The sequence below is a fragment of the Podarcis gaigeae genome, assembly GCF_964106915.1.
Source record: "Podarcis gaigeae genome assembly, chromosome: 4".
In the NCBI taxonomy this organism is placed as follows: domain Eukaryota; kingdom Metazoa; phylum Chordata; class Lepidosauria; order Squamata; family Lacertidae; genus Podarcis; species Podarcis gaigeae.
In genome coordinates, this window is record NC_139677.1 from 1,343,717 (window position 1) to 1,362,511 (window position 18,795).

Below are 18,795 nucleotides of genomic sequence, written 5' to 3' on the forward strand. Positions count from 1 at the left end.
GATCACTGCGTCGTCTGCGTAGAGTAGAAGGGGGCAACGATATTGGGCAAGGCGGGGGGCATGGATTGTTTCTTGAGAATCTATTAGAGGCGCCCTCATATCACTTATAAATAGATTAAAAAGGGTCGGAGCAAGGATACATCCTTGACGGACACCTCTATTGATGGTTACTGAATTTGAGAGGTCGCCGGCCGGAGTGATTCTCACCCTTGCGGCTGATCCGTCATGCAATTTAGTTATTAGCCACAAAAGTCTTTTGTCTATTCCCCATCGTGCTAATTTTCCCCAAAGTAATCCCCTGGGGACGCTGTCAAAAGCGGCCTTTAAATCAATAAAGGCTGCACAAAGTTGGCCTCTATTTGGGGCGGAATATTTCCGGGCAAGGTGGTATAAAACTAAGACATGATCAACCGCAGACTGATTCGGTCTAAAACCAGCCTGTTCAGGCCCAATCAGGTTGTTCTCTTCGGCCCACTTAGTAAGCTTAGTTAACAAGAACCGTGCATATATTTTCCCAATTATTGACAATAAACTGATATTCCTGTAATTTCCCAGGTCATCTGTCGAGCCCTTTTTATGAATTGGAATAATAATCGCATCCTTCCATATTCCATATTGTGGGAGGACTTGGAAGAGTTGAAGGCAGCTCTTCCTGGACTCAAATTTCTTTGGTCACAGCTGTTGCAGCGACGTGTGTGGCGAGGTAGCCAATGCCCAGCTGCCACTGACAGGGCCAGGAGGCACAGCCAGAGCACAATGGCCAAGAAGGTTCTGACCTTGTGTGGGACAGTGATCTGTCATGCGGACATTACCTTCTGTGATTATTCCCTTTACAGGCTTGATGGGATTCAATTGTCTGATTGGGAATGATTTGTGGCTGACCTCCATGTCAGCGGGGTTAAGGGATTGGTTATAGGTGTGAGTGGTTGGCGGCAAGCAAGGTGCTTGTGTGGCAGATAGGCACTGGTTCATGTGATAGGGATGGGATAACATTCTCGCCATTCCTATGTGAAGGGTATTCCGTTAAAGGAATTCAGGGACTCAACTTAGATTGGTTAACCCCTGAGAGGGGGTTGTGCCCATGCCTGAATCCAGGGGAGCAGTTGGGGGAGTGAACAGAGTCTTTTCCCGGGCTTTTCACCTACCTCAGGTGTTCACCCTTGGCTGACCTATGATAGAGCTCTGGGTCAGCGCTACCTGGAACGGTGTAGGAAGCTAGTCGAACCAGAGTCTATGCAACCACCCACTTTTTCTGTAATCAATAAAGTTGTGGCCTAAATTCTGCCAAAAACCAAAATTAAAATTTGAGTCAAGTGTGTATTTATTTAGGGGGAGGGTCTCTGGGTCTGAACATGCAATTCCTGAAGTCTGTCAAAGGTTGAGATCAGCCAGTTCTGAGTCACGATATGACAAGAGTCAAGCCATTGACATAAAACAGCTGCCAGGCCTTTTTTTATGCAAGTCATTCAGCACAATATTGAAAGGGGGAAAACATAATACTCGTAGCAGCATTTCTTGTAGAATTAATTAATATAAAAATATCTTACAATGTTTGCAATAAATCACTTCACAATAAATAATTAGAAAAACAACAAATGCAATGAAGAAAAAGAAGAGTTTGGATTTGATATCCCGCCTTTCACTCCCTTTATGGCGTCTCAAAGCGGCTAACATTCTCCTTTCCCTTCCTCCCCCACAACAAACACTCTGTGAGGTGAGTGGGGCTGAGAGACTTCAGAGAAGTGTGACTAGCCCCAGGTCACCCAGCAGCTGTAGGTGGAGGAGCGGAGACGCGAACCCGGTTCCCCAGATTGTGAGTTCACTGCTCTTAACCACTACATCACACTGGCTCTCACAATGCAGCAGCAAAAAATCAGGTATCTGGCAGCTGATATCTGTACAGTGGAACCTCAGGTTGTAAACGTGATCTGTGTGGGAGGCACGTTCGCAACCCGCAGCACCGTGTCTGCACACGCACGGGTCGCGATTTGGTGCTCCTACGCATGCGTGAGAGCCAAAACCCAGAAGTAACCCGTTCCAGTACTTCCAGGTTTGGCGTGGTGCGCAACCCAAAAACACATAAACTGAAGCGTCTGTAACCCGAGGTACCACTATATTGGATTTTAATTGATTTTATTTATGTGCTGTTGTTTAATTAATTAATTAAACTTATTTTCATATATCAATCAATCAATCAATCAATCAATCAATCAATTTATTACAGTCAATAGACCAAAAATAAAAGGCATAGAGTACACAAGATTCTCAGAGCAAAGCAGATTGCAAAGTGTAGTGTAAGAGCAATCCTATAAAGCTACAATAATTTCAAGTTCATCACTGAAGTTGGTCCTTGCAGTTGCAACTGGTGAGCTGGTCATTTGCTGTCATTGCTACTGACAGAAATTAAGGAACTACCAGTGATATATTGGGGTTTAACATAAAATTTCACCGACCTTCCTGGTCATTTAGTCAGCAAAAGGCCAACTGTCTCCTGCTGACCTCCAGCACAGAAGTGAAACAACAGAAGGATTCCATCTCCGAATCATTTTGTGGTTCTACCCTTAAGAAAAGAGGGTTGCCAGCCTTCTTGCCCCCATGCACTTGAGAGGGAGGAACATGAGATTTGGTGAGAAAAAAAGCTCTGCAATATTTAACATGATGTAGATTCCTAAAGTAGGCAGCAAATTGGAATAGATGGTCACATGTAGGAAGAGCAAGCTGACTTTCCTTTGGCTTTGTCTTCTTAATGGGAATTTCTCACCTTTAACAATTAATTAGAATGTCTTGTGCACAATTGGTACCTTAAAAACCAAGTAAATATTGCCAAATCTCCCAGTCATCCCATTTCTTTCTAATGTGCTTTACAATTGTTTATTTATTGCTTTCATATCCCACCTTTTTCTCCAAGGAGCTTCCTGGTCTTCATATATTTCCCACAAGGACCCTGTGAGGTAGGTCAGACTGAGAGGCAGGGACTGGCCCCCAGGGCCACCCAGGGGGGATTCAAACCCTCTTCTCCCTGACACCAACTACCAAATCACACTGCAACATCCCATTTCTATTTAAATGGTATATTTCAGAACTGTGTAAATGCAAATATAATTAAAGTATCTGAGGAATTATTCTTTTTGCAAAAGCAGGAAAGTGTTTCTGTAATTCCTCTTGATTTTGCTTAACATTTCGGACAAATTTAACCATAAGTCAATCCCTCCTTCCCTTCTCTTCCTCATTTTGTAGGGTGATCTGCATTTTGAATGAGCTGACAGACTGGATACGTTTGATCAGAGTTTAACACATATCCTTCTTATCTGAAATAATGTGAAAAATGTTATTTGGATTATAATCAAAGCTTTCATTTGTACAGCCTATGGCTGTCAGTGTCATAAATATGCACAGATCTCTGCCACAGCAAGACTTTTCCAAGAGCATTTCATGGTACTTTTCATTCATAGGAACCAGATTGGATTTGTTTTAGGGCATAATATACTTCTCCCTCACCCTCTTTTTTTTTTGGCTATGATACAGGATTAAAAATGTGCTTTTAAGAAACTTGCTCTCGTTGCATGACTGTCCTCATCTCGTAAAGCCCCAAGTTTTATTAACTGTCTAAATAGCCTGTTATCATTATTGTTTATGCACTGAGCAACCCATGGCATCCTGCTTACTGTATCTACCTTCCCTTGCTCTATCTCCCAGCTGATGCATTTGCCCTCAGTTAGTAGTGTGAATTTTTCTAGCAGATAATGACAGTGTTTCGCATTCGTAGCCACAAGCCAAGTTACATGCCACAGAATACAAATGTGCGAGAGGTGGTGGTTTCATTATCTTAGGGTCAGTAGAATTTCAAGAGCTCTGAAATTACCTCTATCAGTGATGCAAGTGTCAACTTAGTTTTAATAAATCTTTCGAAACAGCCACAAGTTACTTCTAGGACATCTTCTTTCTGGAAATACATCATTCAGCTGCCAAAACTCACTATCAGTTGGGAGCAAATAGAATTTTGTCTTTTAAATGCAAAACCCCACTTTGGCTTCAGCACGCCATCCCACTGTGATAGCTAGAAGTGTGATTAACTTGGGTGTTTAGCTGATATCAATCCCAATATATGCACTTCCACTTAAATAGAAGCAAGTTTTGGGGAAATTGGCTCTTGCACAGAATATGCAGAGGATATACTGCCTTCGCCACTCCTCAGATTAACTCTGGCATTTGAACTTTAGATGCCATAAATGTTGTGAAAATAGTTGGGGGGGGGGTATATGAACTAACGGGGGACCCGGGATGTGTAATTGCAGCTAGTTGTGCAGTAAAGTACAAGTGACGGATTTTCATTTCTAACACGCTGATCCTAAACACATTACTTGGAAGTTAATCCTATTAAAATCAATAGTACTTAATCCCAAATAAATTTGCTTATAATATGCAGGTAAGAATGCCGGTAAAATGACTTTGCGGAATGCAGAACTTCATGCAATAATACTTTCCTAGCCTAATGCATTACAGACACTGAGTGCTATAACAGCAGCTCAAGACTTATTGATTGATTTGGTTTATTTCTATGCTGTCTTTCCATAGTGAGTTGTATCCAAAGCAATTTACAATGAATTTCCACTTACTATCCAAATACAAAGTGTTCAATGGGGGGATCCCTTTACAAAAACATATCAGTAAATTCAAATATAACAAAGTACAGCAATTTAGCAAACATAGAATAAATTGAATATCACAAAAGAAATAGTCTAGACTTAAATGCATGAGTATAGTGCAAAAATAACATTAACAGATCATAAAGTTCCTTGTGTTGGTCTTGCTGCACTCCAAGGAGACTCAGACCCTTGGCTGTTTAAGTTGCCCATTTTACTTGAGTGTGAAGTGAGGGGCAGGTGCACCCCCACCACACACCCCTACCCCCCACTTCTGTCACACTGCTCACATCCAGTTTATAGCCTTCCATGAGTTCAAGAGTCATGAACTGGGGTGAGTCATCTCCTCTACTCTTGGAGGCTCCCTGCACAATCAGACCTCGAAATCATGAGCAGAGGAGGCTCCTTGCTTCAGATATTCACCCTTAAACATGTGGAGAGCTGTCAACAGAGTGATGTGCTGGGGGCCGGGGGGAAGGGGGCAGTGCACTCCCCACTCAATTGAAATGTGCTTTAGTTGAGAGTCCTACATTGGAAGGGATTGCACAAGATGAGCCTCAGGGTGTCTCCCAGCTCTACCGTTCTATGATTATCTTAAAATGAGCAGCTATAGAGTGCTCTAGTGAAACATGTGTTCTAAGATGTTCAACACTCAGGGCAGGACTATTGCTCATGCAGTTACACTGTGAACTGCCCCGAGATCTTGCACACAATCAGCATGCACACTCCTGCGGACATGCACACAGAGAACAGGGCCAAAGGGGGGCGGGGGAAGAACAGGGGAAAGTTGAGTAGAACATATTCTGCATCCTCATTCCTTTATGAGATGCATTTCTCCAGCATTGCCAACCCATGGTGGGAAGATGGGCTGGGCCAATGTGAAGTGCAGTGATGTCAGAACTACATGCATATTGATAAAGGTAGGCGGGACTCATGATGGGGCTGTTGCAACATTTTCTTACAGAAACCCATGTTTTGGCACACACATTCAGCCATGAGAGAAAAATCATATTACACATCAAAGCTTAAAAAGAAGAGACCTCCCAGTTTGAACTTTCCATTTTCACAGTCTGATTGAAATCTGCACATGTCAGTTCAAATCTTTCCAAGTGGCTGTAAGAGAATAATTTCCCACTTTGCTGTTGCAGCAGTTGTCATAGACTGCAGCAATGTAGATCAGAAAGTGTGAGTAGACAAGTCACTGCAGACAGTAGCCAGAGAGGTTTCTGTGTTGACACATCCCAGACTCAGGTCCCGTTGACAAACCAAACTATGCATTCCATGCCATTGCATGAAAGGAAGCCCTGAAAAGCTGTGTGTGTGTGTGTGTGTGTGTGTGTGTGTCTCTCAGACACACATGTGGGACATTATTGTCTATGGAGAAATCGTGAGAGGAGATGTGTGATCCTTGCACACACACAGCCAATTTTCTGTTGCCACTCCTCACCAGGTGCTGTTTCAGCTTGCAGGGTTCCAGTTGCATGTCTGCCATTTCCACAAATGTAGAAAGCCACAAGAGGGAAAGAGGCTGGAGAGAAAGGTGCTGCAGAGGAAAAAATGATTGCAGAGAGGGTTAAGCACAGCCTCCCTTTGCCATTTCTGTGCTGAAACTCCGTCTTTCCCAACACTGCTTTTTGGGGGGCAGGGGAGTCCTCAGGGTTTTTCTACACATGACTGTGTATTGCATTTCTCCTGAAAGCCCAAATCAAGTACAATATACAAACACAGAATTATGATAGGCAAGGTCAAAGTTTAAAGAGGTGATCTACTCTAAGGAAACAATTGGGTGAGATAAGAGACAGTAGCTCATCTTGCTCAGTCTACAAACTAGCTCATGTTTACAAGCAAGAGCCTTTTCCTTCTTGCTACTTGAGATCCTTTTCGCTGAAGATCCAGGTAAAATGAACTCCAGAAGGATATAAAGGCAGGTTTGCACTACAATTACTCCATGGTGGAGACTTGTGGGCTATAGATAACCCTGGTCCAAAATAAGTTTCCATGTAGATGGTTACAATGCCTAGATCAGGGACCCTATAGCTCCTGCTCTGCCTATGGTGACTGGGGCAGATAAGGGTTGAAGTCTAACAACATCAGGGGAGGGGGAACAAGAGCCCCATCTCTGACTTGGCTCAACAAAGTGAACTACGTTAGTGAAACATTAAATCTTGTCATTTAAAAAAAAACCAGGCATATACTGTAAGTCAACATTGTTTTTCCGGTTGGATATTATTATTTTGAAAGTTTGGAGGAGAGTGTATTATACATAGGATAAGCTCAACATAGTAGTTCTGAATTTGGATTTTTCAGTTCCTCTCTTATATGATTTGCACTACGTGAAGGCCAAAAGTATATAGATGCAATAGCTGCTTGGTGTTGTTACAGGAAAAATCCGAGGGCTCCCTTGGACAAAACAAAGACACCAACCAGGATAACTTGGAGCAAAACAGCAGCCTGTAGGCTTGGCCTTTATTGAACTGTTGCAACAGGGTATTCCCCTCACGTGCAGGAGAGAGGAAAGACCCAGAAGAATAGTGTGCAAGGTCTTATAAAAACTTTTGAAATTCCCCTCCTCTAGATCAAGCCCACCCCCAGAAACATCATGCGTACATTACAGAAAGGAGGGGTTGAGGGAGGCATACAGTACAGAAAGGAGGGGTTGAGGGAGGAGTTGGTGGTAACCTGAGTGTCTTGTCACCTGGCTGGTTCCTCCTTTCCCCCTTCCCCTGAGTCACTTCCAGGAACTTCCAGGAGACAAAGGGGAGTTTGCAGTTTCCTGCCCCCAGAGGGAAGATATGATCAGTGTCCTTTGTTTCAGTCCATGCTGAATCCACTCCCATATGCAAGTTCTTTGTGATCTTGATTGTCTTCTGTCTGGGATCATCAGGGTTGGCATGGGCAGGGCTCCTGTGGATGTGCTGAGACAGTGAAGGGATTATGGCTGACCAGGACTAAGTCACCCCCCTTTGTTAGTTCTTGTCATACAGAGTAAAATAAAAATGGAACAGTGCAAATCCGATGTATGGTTGATTTTCTATGAATTTATAACAGAAATGTGGCGTGTGCGTGTGTGTGTGAAGTTTATACAAACAGAATGATTGGGGTGGGGGGGGGTTCCTGCTACAGTTTTTCACTTCAGAAATTTGTGCTGGTGTTTTCTCCTGTAAATTCAACTTCCTATGAGGATAATTTACATTTCCTTAAAAAAGTTTAATTTATTGTCTTGCAGATATTAACAAAGCAAACAAGGGCCCCTTTCTCCCAAGAAGAGTACAGGCAGCTCCCCATATACCTGGGGGTTGGGTTCTGAGGCACTGCCTGTGCCAGTGGGACATGCCTAAGCCCCCTTACTGTGCCCAAAACAAGGTGTGCACCGGTGGTTCTGCACATGCCGATCATGCAGAAATCTGCCTGTACATCACTGAATCTTAAAACAGAGCAATACAAGCCCTGTTGCCCATCAAGCAAAGTGGTTCCTCCTTAAGTCTCCAGAAAATTTACATTGACATTTTACATTAAGATGGATTTCACTTTCTTTAATCTACCATTTTAAAGATGCAATTTATATTTTTGAATTCAGACACCGCCAGGCCAACAGTATACTGTAAGTCCAATGGGACTTACCCCTAAGAAAATGTGCACAGAATTGCAGCATTGAGTCTGTGAATTAATGTTGATTGTCTCCTCTTGCCATGTGAATGGCAGAGAACTGCTGGAGCAGAGTAATTCTCATGCACTACAGGAGGTCTGGTCTTATCCAAATCCCAACGGTACTTGAGTGAATCGATGAAATGACCAGGAAAGCCTAATTAAAGCTGTTCAGCTCAAATGTATTGATGTATTACATCTATTATGGCTTGGTTCAATAGGTCCACCCTGTGAGTGCTGCCACAGCCTGTAAAGCAAACTAAACAGGCTGAATAAATAATGCAGAATGGAAAAGAGTTGCCCGTGAAATCAAGGTGCAGAACAGTGAAATGCAACAGGGTGACCCGTGAACTTATTATCACATAGTTCTATATAGATAATTACATTGTTTGTTGTTTTATCGGGTGGGAGGGATGCAAATGCCAAGATTAAAAATTAATAGCTGCTTTGTATACCCAAGTGACTGCTCTCCTGCGCTCAGCCATCTTTTGCTGTACTGGAAGTGTGATTTTTACCACTTCAAACCACTTTGTTCCATTCCAACATGTAGTGGATGACCTACAGCTAACAGTGATGGATAATGTTTCATTTGGCAATCTCTAAAGGCCTTCAAGATATTTGGGCTCCCCTGGCTAGACAGAAAACATTGAAAATGGACTGGCATTGCCATTGGAAACCTCAAGCATCAGAAGGCAAGTCATATGAGTCAGCACTTAAGCATAGTCTTCTATATGAAAGTGCCCAGCATTGCTTGGGTACTCCAAGAAACAAAGAAATATTAAGATTTTAAAATGGAACAGGTCCATGTTAGTTTCTGTTTGCCACTGAGCAGTGCTTTGGAGTCACAGGACTCTGTTTACATTCCACACATTCCATACTGTTGGAAGTCTCACGGGAGACGGGAGACAGATTTGACGTACTGTTTTCCTGTTCCTTTGTTTCAGTTGCTCTCTGTTTTCACAGAGAGAGAGGATGTGTTTTTCTTTGCTGCCTGCATAACTTAGTAATAGAACTCATAGCAATGTAGCCCAAACCTCTCGTCTCTTTCCTGTGCTGGAAACTCTGCTGAAATGTGCCTGAGGCCTCATCAAAGGCTCAGGTCGTTAATTATCATCGGAGGCGATTCTGAAGGACTCGGCCGGAGGAAAATGAGCTTTATCAGCTTGGCTGAGCGGACATCCCAACAGTCCATGCAGTCAAAGTGTGGTGCGGGGGTGTTTGAAAGCCATCTTGCAAACATCCCTAGGCCATCTTTTGCAGAATTAGGAGTTATCCAGCAGAGTTAGTTAAATTCATGACTTGGTTGTATATCCAGAAGCTGATGCAGTCATTTTTCTAGAGTGAAGAAACCTCCTATAGGTCCCAGGTATTTTGTCATCAGTTCAACACTGGAGATGTGGTGAATCACAAGTAATTTTCAACCTGGCTGGGCCTCTGGCATTATGCCACTAGAACACAAGTGAGAACTTCATGCTACGCTTCTTTGAAAGCCATCCGGCTGAGATCCTTGTTCCACAGGCAGGGGTGACTTCTCCATGTGACAAACTTCCAGCAGAACCTTTGCTTGACTGCAGCGCCAGGCCCAGGATCTGTTCTAGAAAACATTTTGTCATTAGCTGTGGAAAAACCATAAATAATCAGCTCTGATCATAAGTGGGACAAATTGACAAATTAATGCCCTGCAAACTTCATCTATCAGCTCACCTTGCTGCTGTGAAACATAAATGCCACATTACATTTTACAGGCAACTGTGAAATACACCCGCATCTGCAGTGGTAATCACATAATAAAGTGTGAAGGAGAGACACAAGGGGCAGTAACAATCAGTTACTCCTCCCTTTTATCTCACTTTCAAGCTTTCAGTATTTATTCCAGCAAATGCCACCATATATAGATTTCATGGCAGAGTAGTCATGATGAGACATGGAATGGTTATGATGAGAGCTGGTGAATTTAGAATGGGCATTCCGCAATATTCTTCTAGAATGACACCCACCTGATTTAAATAAGGTGCACCCATGGACTAAATACATAGCTGTATAGATGCTTCTCACAGCCAGTATAGTATGTACAGGGTGGTATTCACGTACAGTGGTCTCTTTCAGGACCACAGATTGTTGGTGTGCGAACACAGCTCACGTATGGGCTGGCTTGAGAGATTGGTGGATTTTGAATGTCACACTGTGTGGAACACAAATAAGGCCAATGGCAAAGAGTTAGCCAGCATTAAATCACATCGTTCAAAGTTGGCATTAACTATCTGTTAGCAAAAAGACAATCTTCACATACTTGGCTGGGTTTCAGGCCTGATGAGCCCAACAGCTCTTTCCTGGTAGGACTTACTCCATGAATCAGTTGCTGAGACCTCTGTGTGTCTTCTTTTCTTTTTACTGCTTTTTCTAAACATGGCGACACCTGTGAATTTCATTATCCCATTAACATGCTTTTTACGGCTGTTGCCAGATAATTAATGCAGTTGTTAAGTTGAATCTAAACTAACACTTATCCCTACTGTAAAACATAAACTCAAGTTTATTAAAACATAAACTCAAGTTTATTATAAACTCCATTTATGTTTAGCTTTTTCTGTTCACCCAATGGAAGTTTTCTGAAAGATTCTGCATATTTTGTAAGTAATGCATTATTCAACAGACAGAAAAACCTTATCAGCATCTGTTTGTTTGTTTGTTTGTTTGTTTTAATGTTGTTTGTGGCCAGAAAATGACAATGAAAGCTTCATGAAAGAAGGTTAGTAATAGACATGGAAGACTGAAAATAAGTGTTGATTAAACTGTATATGCAAAGAGATTTTAGTCATTCTGTAGCGCTGAGTATATTTTGTTATGCTGTTTAAACAAATACTTTAAAAAAACCCCACTGATGTTTTTTGCCTTCCACATAAGGCCTTCTCCATGGGTGCACCAAACCCGTGGAGGAGAATCATACCACATGTGTCTGCTGGCCCCATCCCCAACCTCTACATTATTTCCAACCCCAAATATGATGACCCTTAGATCTAAAGTAGATGAGCAGTTGTTGCATGGTTCCACCATTTTGTAGTGCAGATCACGAATCATATGAATGGTCTCTCCCACATAAAAATACACTTAACACAGAAAAATAAATAACCTAGAACTTCCTCCTTCATTGGTTAGCTTTGTACATGGGGGAAACTTGCAGGCAATCTCCCACCTGCAGTAAGATACAAATGGTACAGCCCCCAAAGAGATATATCATATGAGCTTCCTATTTCATGGAGTTAGGCCCTGAGACATTCACCCCACAGACAAAGCATTTGGCTGTCATGGGCTGGCTGGACGCCGAGGAACTGTGGGAGGAACCAACTGGTGAACCCTCAAGCGAAGAAGACTCAGAGCCTAGGGACTGGTGGTGGGATGATGATGAATGGTCAGAGGGAGAAGACTGGGAGGAGGAGGTAACAGAAGTTGAAAAGGTAAAGGGTTGGTGAACTGGGAGAGTGTCCAGAAGCAGAGGCAGAAGCAGAAACAGGAGAAGAAACAGGAAGAGACATAAAAACTTGGCTCTATACAAAAAAAAAAAAGGTGGGGAACAATATCCAGCAAATTGACAAGTACAGGATTCATTTAGTATTATGGGCCTGGTAAACACTTTTGACAGAATGAGGAGGTAAAATGCTCAGGTGGTAAAATGGACTTTGAGTAGAGGGTGTGAATTCTGTCTGTTCCCAGTCATTAAAAGCTCCTTATAGAATGAAGCTCAGCACAGGAGACAAATAACTGGGCTGCAACCATTCTTTCTGATGTCTCAGTAGTATTTTAAAAATATACATCAGGAGGCTTAGTTTGGTCAGAATCAAGCATATACTTTCAGAGTCAACACTAAATACATTACTTCTGGTCAATGACCCACCATCGCCGCTAGAGGGCCGTGAAAATTTGTGTCCGGGGCTTTTTAGACTCATCTGGCCAGGTACCATATTTTTCGCTCCATAGGATGCACTTTTCCTCCCCTAAAAAGTAAGGGGAAATGTCTGTGCGTCTTATGTAGAGAAGCCAGCAAGAGCCGCTGCTGCTGACATGCTCTGCGCAGCTCTCCCGGCTCATTGTAAAGCCAGCAAGAGCCGCTGCTGCTGAGCTAAGCTGGAGAGAAGGGAGGGAAGGGGATTCTGTCCGTCCCTCCCTCCTCCGTGGCTCCCTTTGAAGCAGCAAAGTGGGAGGGGAGCCCCTTACACTCGTATAAGCAGCTCCTCTCCCACTTTCCTGCTTCAAAGCAACCACGGAGGAGTGAAGGAATGGGACCACGGATCCTCCGCTACTCAAGGCTGCAGCGGATTCCATCCTCCCGGGCTCCCTTTGAAACAGCAAAGTGGGAGGGGAGCCCCTTACACTCGTGTAAGCAGCTGCTCTCCCACTTTCCTGCTTCAAAGCAGCCACAGAGGAGAGAAGGAAGGCATTGGATGCAGCAAAGTGGGAGGGGAGCAGCTTATACTCGCCTCCCCAGATTTCCACTGAGATGGCCAGGCTAATATTGATGGCCATAAGAGCTGGAAACTTGCATGGGCTGTTTATTTAAAGACGAAAACATGCACACACACGAAAGAAATCCTCCCAGGTTCCTGGACACAACCCATGCTTGATATTCACACAAGTTACATGGATGGCATTGGCAACTGGAGGAGCAGCATGGTTAAAGAGCAAGTCCTGGTTTCAAGCTGAAGATCAGCTCTTTCGTGGTGGCCTCAAACAATCCTTTGGCTGCAACGGGAATCCCTCCCTCCCTTAATTCAGGATGCTACAGTCTACAGATGCTGTGGCTGGCTGCCCTTTCCCCTGAGCTGTAAAAGCACCTTCAATAGGGTGATGGGAGGTGCCACAGTCGTCTTCCAGATGTGCAAAGAACCACCTTCGCCACACTAAACGAGACAGCAAGCCTCACACTCAGATCTGAAGCATAAATGGAAACCTGCCTTATAAGGAGTCAGACCCACTTCTCCATCTAGCTTAGTAATGGCAACACTGACTGGCAGCAGTTTGCCAGAGTTTCAGGCCTGGAGAAGCCGGGGATTGAGCGTGTGGTGTTCTGCATGCAAAGCCACTGAGGTTACAGCTGTTCCCTTTAAAAACAAACTAAAATTGTAGTCCTCATGATTCTGAAGAAAGGGCTAATTTAAACAGGAGCAGAGGGACCTTCCCTGTACCACGTCACGACCCCTGAGCCCATTTAGCTCAGTTTTGTCTGATGGGCAGAGGCTCACCAGGGTTTCAGGAGACCCACCCTCAGCCGTACCCGGAGAAGCTTTCAAAGACTGAACTTGGGATCTTCTCCATGCTCTCCCCATTAAGCTATGATGGCTCCCTCCCCTCCTCCTCTGCAGGAGGCCTATCTCGGCCTGTTATTATAATGTATAAATGTCAAGGGCTTTGAGAGTCAGGCTCAGCATTATTAACTGGACTTAGATAAGCCATGGTTCCCCTTCCTTCCCTCCTCTGAGGCTCCCTTTAAAGCAGCAAAGCGGACAGGAGCCGCCCACTTTGCTGCTGTAAATAGTTTAGTACAACATTTGATTCAGAATATTTTTTGTGTGTGTTTTCCTCCTCTAAAAACTAGGTGCGCCTTATGTCAGGTGCGCCTTATGTAGCAAAAGATACGGTAATATCTGAAACTCAAGGGGCACATTGGTTGCCAAATGTGAAATATATTGGCCTTATTTCCAGCTCCCCTATGCCACTACTCGGTCTCCGCATGCCAACAGACTGAGGTGACAGATTGCTGAGGTAGCAGAAGGGACCAAACCTTTGAAAGGGCTTTTCTCTTGCTCAGAAATAGAAGGACTTTCAGGATTTGAGTGCTGAACTGTCATGAAGCTATAAAGAACAGATGAGACATGAAAGAAAAATATTAAAAGGAGCTGAAAAAACACACAAAATATTTTATGCCATGTGGTAGAAATGTATTGTACATACCAGTGACACACGACTGAAAAATGCTCTGCCAGCTGCATCATTACAAATTTGATCTTCTTGATTCTGTATTCCTCAATCATTCCCTTGACCATCTGTGTGGACATATTGAAGTATCCAGGGATTCTCCTGAACTGCACATAAGTTGTTGAATTACAGTATTACAGAGGGGAAATTGAGGGGGGAAAGTTAACATAATTCTCATCTGGGTACTGACATGGCAGGAGGGGATCTGGGGAAGGTTGTTGGTTTTAATATTTGTTTATTTAAAAACTGATACAATTAAAAAAAAAGACAAAAAAGAGTTTGAGACTGAAATATGATTTCATAATTACTTTTAGAAAGTTTTGTGATGCATAAAAACTTTAACTGAAGAAATAATTTAGAATGCTTACACACATTCATCTGCATCTTCACCACAAATCTTCACCATATTTACCACAGAGCTAATGTCTTCTCATGTATAAGAAAACACGGCAGTGCATTTGGTTCAGGAGTGTTGTTCATTACAAACCCTGCATGAGCAAATACTAACAGTAAAATCTAAATAAACAAGGACATATGTAAAGACTTGCACATTGGAAAAAAACTAATACGAATTATTAAGATGGCAAATATAAATGGTTAGGGAGCAGCATTAAGAAACATGTTGGAAGTTACAGTTAATAACAAAATCAATGCTATTGATTTAGCTATTGAATCTATTGATTTAGATTCACTTGCATTAAGACTCAGACTATACATTGCACAGACTTCTATGATTCTGTTCTTTGTTGGGAGGGAGGGTGTGCATGTGTAGAGCTGGCCAAAGACATTTTGGCACCTGAGATGAACAAAATGCAGGGAAGAAGGAGTGAGTGAAGATCTACTTCATGAACAATGGGACAATGAAGCTCTATTTCAGAATCTGCTGCCCCTGTGGATCCTGCCACCTGAGGTGGTGCCGTGTGTGTGTGTGTGTGTGTGTGTTCAAACCCAAAGAGACCCTGGGCAGACTGTTGTCTGAGAATGGACAGTCTCCCAATGGAGGGATCTAGAAAGGAGAGTCTCCTGAGATCAGTGCTTTTAAACTTGATCATAGATGATTTAAAGTTAGGGGTAAGCACTGAGGTAGCCAAACCTGCTAAAGATACAGAATTATCCATGGTGGTTAAAGCAAAAAGACTGCCCAAAACTCCAAAATGCCTGACTGAGTAGACTCTTCTTATGCTCTTATATTTTTATCAATATTGGTGCCAAAAATACATCCCTGTGCAGTTTAGTTGCCAAAGACCTTGTGTGAGAGACTGTCGCTAATTGAAAAACCTTTCTGGATTTGTCTTTCCAAAGGCCTCAGGTATGTTTCCTTTCTCATTACTGCAGGAGGCAAAAAGCCATTGGCTCTCTTTGTAGCCCCTTCTTCCCAAAAATGAATGGTCAGGAATGAATAGCGAGTACTCAGAATTCTAGCCAGTAGCAGTACCAGCAACTGCCGAAATGGCCTTTTTGTGGTTCTGTTTTTACTGGAGGCAGCGAGTTTGGGTAGAATTCAGCTGTCAAACAATGCAAAATCCATTTGGTTCCACTACAATACAACGAGGCAGGGAAGAAATCAGCTGACAAAAGGTTGAACCATCTGTCAAAATTGACAACTTCCAGAACATGCACTCAGAAAATTGGGTCTTCCCAATACAAACTAATGACTTCCTAAAAATCACTGCAACCCCCCCCCCTCCCCAAGCACATGACCTGGGTTGCTGTGCATAAGAGAAACCTGGTGGACAAGCAGTGGCAAGGACAGGCCCATCTGCTTCATCCAGCCAAGTTTCTGTCACACATGCCAGGTCAAATCCTCCATGCACAATCAGGTCGTGGATGGCAGTGGTCTTATTCATCATTGACCTGGCATTGCACAGCAACACTTTCAGATCATGTGGGTTTCCCTTGCTGATTCCAGTATCCTTCCATTTAGGACCAGACCCGGAGGCAGGGATAGTCCTCAGACAATGACTAAACCTACCTCCTCAGTAATGACATGGTCTGGTCTTAGCGTCGCTCCTCCTCCTGCCCGTGATCACTGAGATCGGGTGTCCTGATGCTTCTGCCCGTGTGGAACCTGCTCCAGCCATTCTGTTGGCTGGGACCCACTCCCTGGCAGCCCTGACCCTTTCCCCTTAAAAAGCAAAATACAAACTATACAATAGTCTAACAAAATAGTAAAAGTAAGAACAAAGCCAAAAACACTTATACTAAAATAAAACTAATCCCCACCCCAACTCAGCATTTATCCCAACCCAACCCAAACAAAAATAAAATAAAATAAATATAAATAAATAAATAAAACCCACCATTCACAGTGCAACAAAGCAAAAACATTTTTAAAACATTTTAAAATATGTAAAACCATTTTCGACATTTGCTGCAGCAGTAGCAGCAGCATCAGTGTCACAGGGCCTCACTGGAGCTTCTTAGAGCTGTTTTGGTGATTGTGTGCCCCGCCCCCTAGGCCCAGTGGAATTGGCCTGCAGGAGGGAGCAGCCTTCCCCAACACTCACAATGGCAGCAGCATAAGAACTAAAGTCCATGTAGTCCAGTGTTCTGTGGCCAGCAATGGCCAGCCAGACACTTGTTGGATAACTTGCAACTGAGGCTCAGAGACAACAGCCAGGGTAAAGTTATTTGAGGAATCCTGCCTCTGAATATGGAATGATAAGACAATTATTATTGTCTTTAATAGAACCCTAGAGGAATTTATCCAATCCTTTTGAAAAGGACCCTTAAGCTAACGGCCGCCAGCACAGCTTGGGGTGGTAGATTCCATGTTGTCATCCCCACATCTTGTGGCAGCAAATTCTGGAAGTTCGTGCCTCTGTATCTGTAAGGCACCCTCTTTCCAGCTGTGCTCCTGGGAGAATCCACATGTGTTGCCTGCACACAGAGGCAGGTGACCTCTCTCTCCTGGTAAGTCTGTAGCTGAAACTGAGTATGCTAGGTGGTTGGGTACATCAGATGTTGGTCTGGTGGAGGAAAAGGGAAAAATTGGGAGGTAGAGTGTGGTGAAGTATCTAGCGCATTGTATGTGTGAGAAAGTACAGAGCAATCTGTAGCTGACCTGAGTGTGGAGTGGGCAGTACTTCGGTTCCCAGTAAGGCGACTTCATCTGGGCAAGGAACCTCACAAAGCGCGTGTGTGAGTGACTGAGTGGATACTTCACAGGGCCATACAATGGGAGTTGGGGGTTCAAAGGGGGGAAATACACCTCTTGAATGTATGTTAAATAATTTTAAGAAAGCCTTCTCAGGGGCATATGGAGTCAAAATGACGCCAGAGCGCTTGAGAACGTTATGTGAATTAGAATGGCCAAAACAAAATACTGGATGGCCATCTCAGGGAACCTTTGATATAAATTTAGTAAGCAAACTTTGGACTGATATCGCCAAAGAAACTGGAGGGTGCCCAGAACAATTTTCATATATAGATTCTTGGCTGAGCACATTAAATAATAATCCTCCATGGATAAGGAAATGCAAAGTCAAACGATGCAAATTATTGGCTGTAAAAGCCGAAGCTAGGAAAGGAATCTTGCCAAATAAACTCAAACCCATTTTTGAGGGGCCAGAGGAAGAGGTGCTTTCACCTCCACCCTATGCGCCACGCCGAGGGGAGCCTAATCCAAACACTCCACCAGTTGTAACCCCAAGGCAAGAAACTGGAATGAATAATGGGGGTGGAGTCACAGAGCTTGATTCCTTGATAGATTATGATAAATATCTTCAGGAGGCATTGGAGTCCTATAATAAAGCCCAAGCAGAAGTGGTTATTCCACCTGTGACTCCTAATAGACCTCCATCTACAGTCTCCTTTAGTGGAACAACTGATTGCCCACCCCAAACCCCTGTACATCTAAGTCCTAGAGAAATATTACAGAAGTTACAGGGAGACCTTGATCGGTCAGCAAGCAATACAGCCAGGCGTATAAAGCTGCTAAAAGAACGCCTTGGGACAGATACCATCCCCTATGATTTGAGGCCCCTAGAGCAAAGTGAAGAGAAAGGTCACGTAGTAGCCCCTCTTAGAAGAGTATTTGATGCACTTGAGGAGCCTGTGCTGGTTAATGGGCAACCCGGACCACGGCCACCTCAAACTTCGACCCTGCAATATATTCCATTCACGACTACGGATCTGATGAATTGGAAAACACACACCCCATCTTTTGCAGAAAAACCTCAGGCTATGATGGACTTGGTGACTTCAATAGTAAATACTCATAGCCCTACTTGGACAGATTGTCGCCAGCTCCTAAATACTCTTTTCACCACTGAGGAAAGGAGAGACATAATTGAAAAGGCACAGATATATTTGCGTGAGCAAGCCAGAGTGGGAAATATTTTTAATATTGATCGTCATCTTCAGGACAACTTTCCCTTGGAAGATCCTAATTGGGATCCAAACAATGCAATTCACCTGGCCAGACTTACCACCTACCGCCAGACACTTGTGCAAGGTATCCGCAGGGCATGCCAGAAGCCCACTAATATGTCTAAAGTCTCAGAAGTAGAACAGAAACCAAATGAGAGTCCGGGAG

General features: G+C 43.5%; 1 long non-coding RNA gene across 1 annotated transcript in view; it reads left to right on the plus strand.

The window, feature by feature from the left end:
- LOC310844105 overlaps positions 1-18,795 on the plus strand; it is a 371,626-nt gene that overhangs the window by 129,532 nt on the left and 223,299 nt on the right. The gene's annotated exons all lie outside the window — the stretch shown is intronic.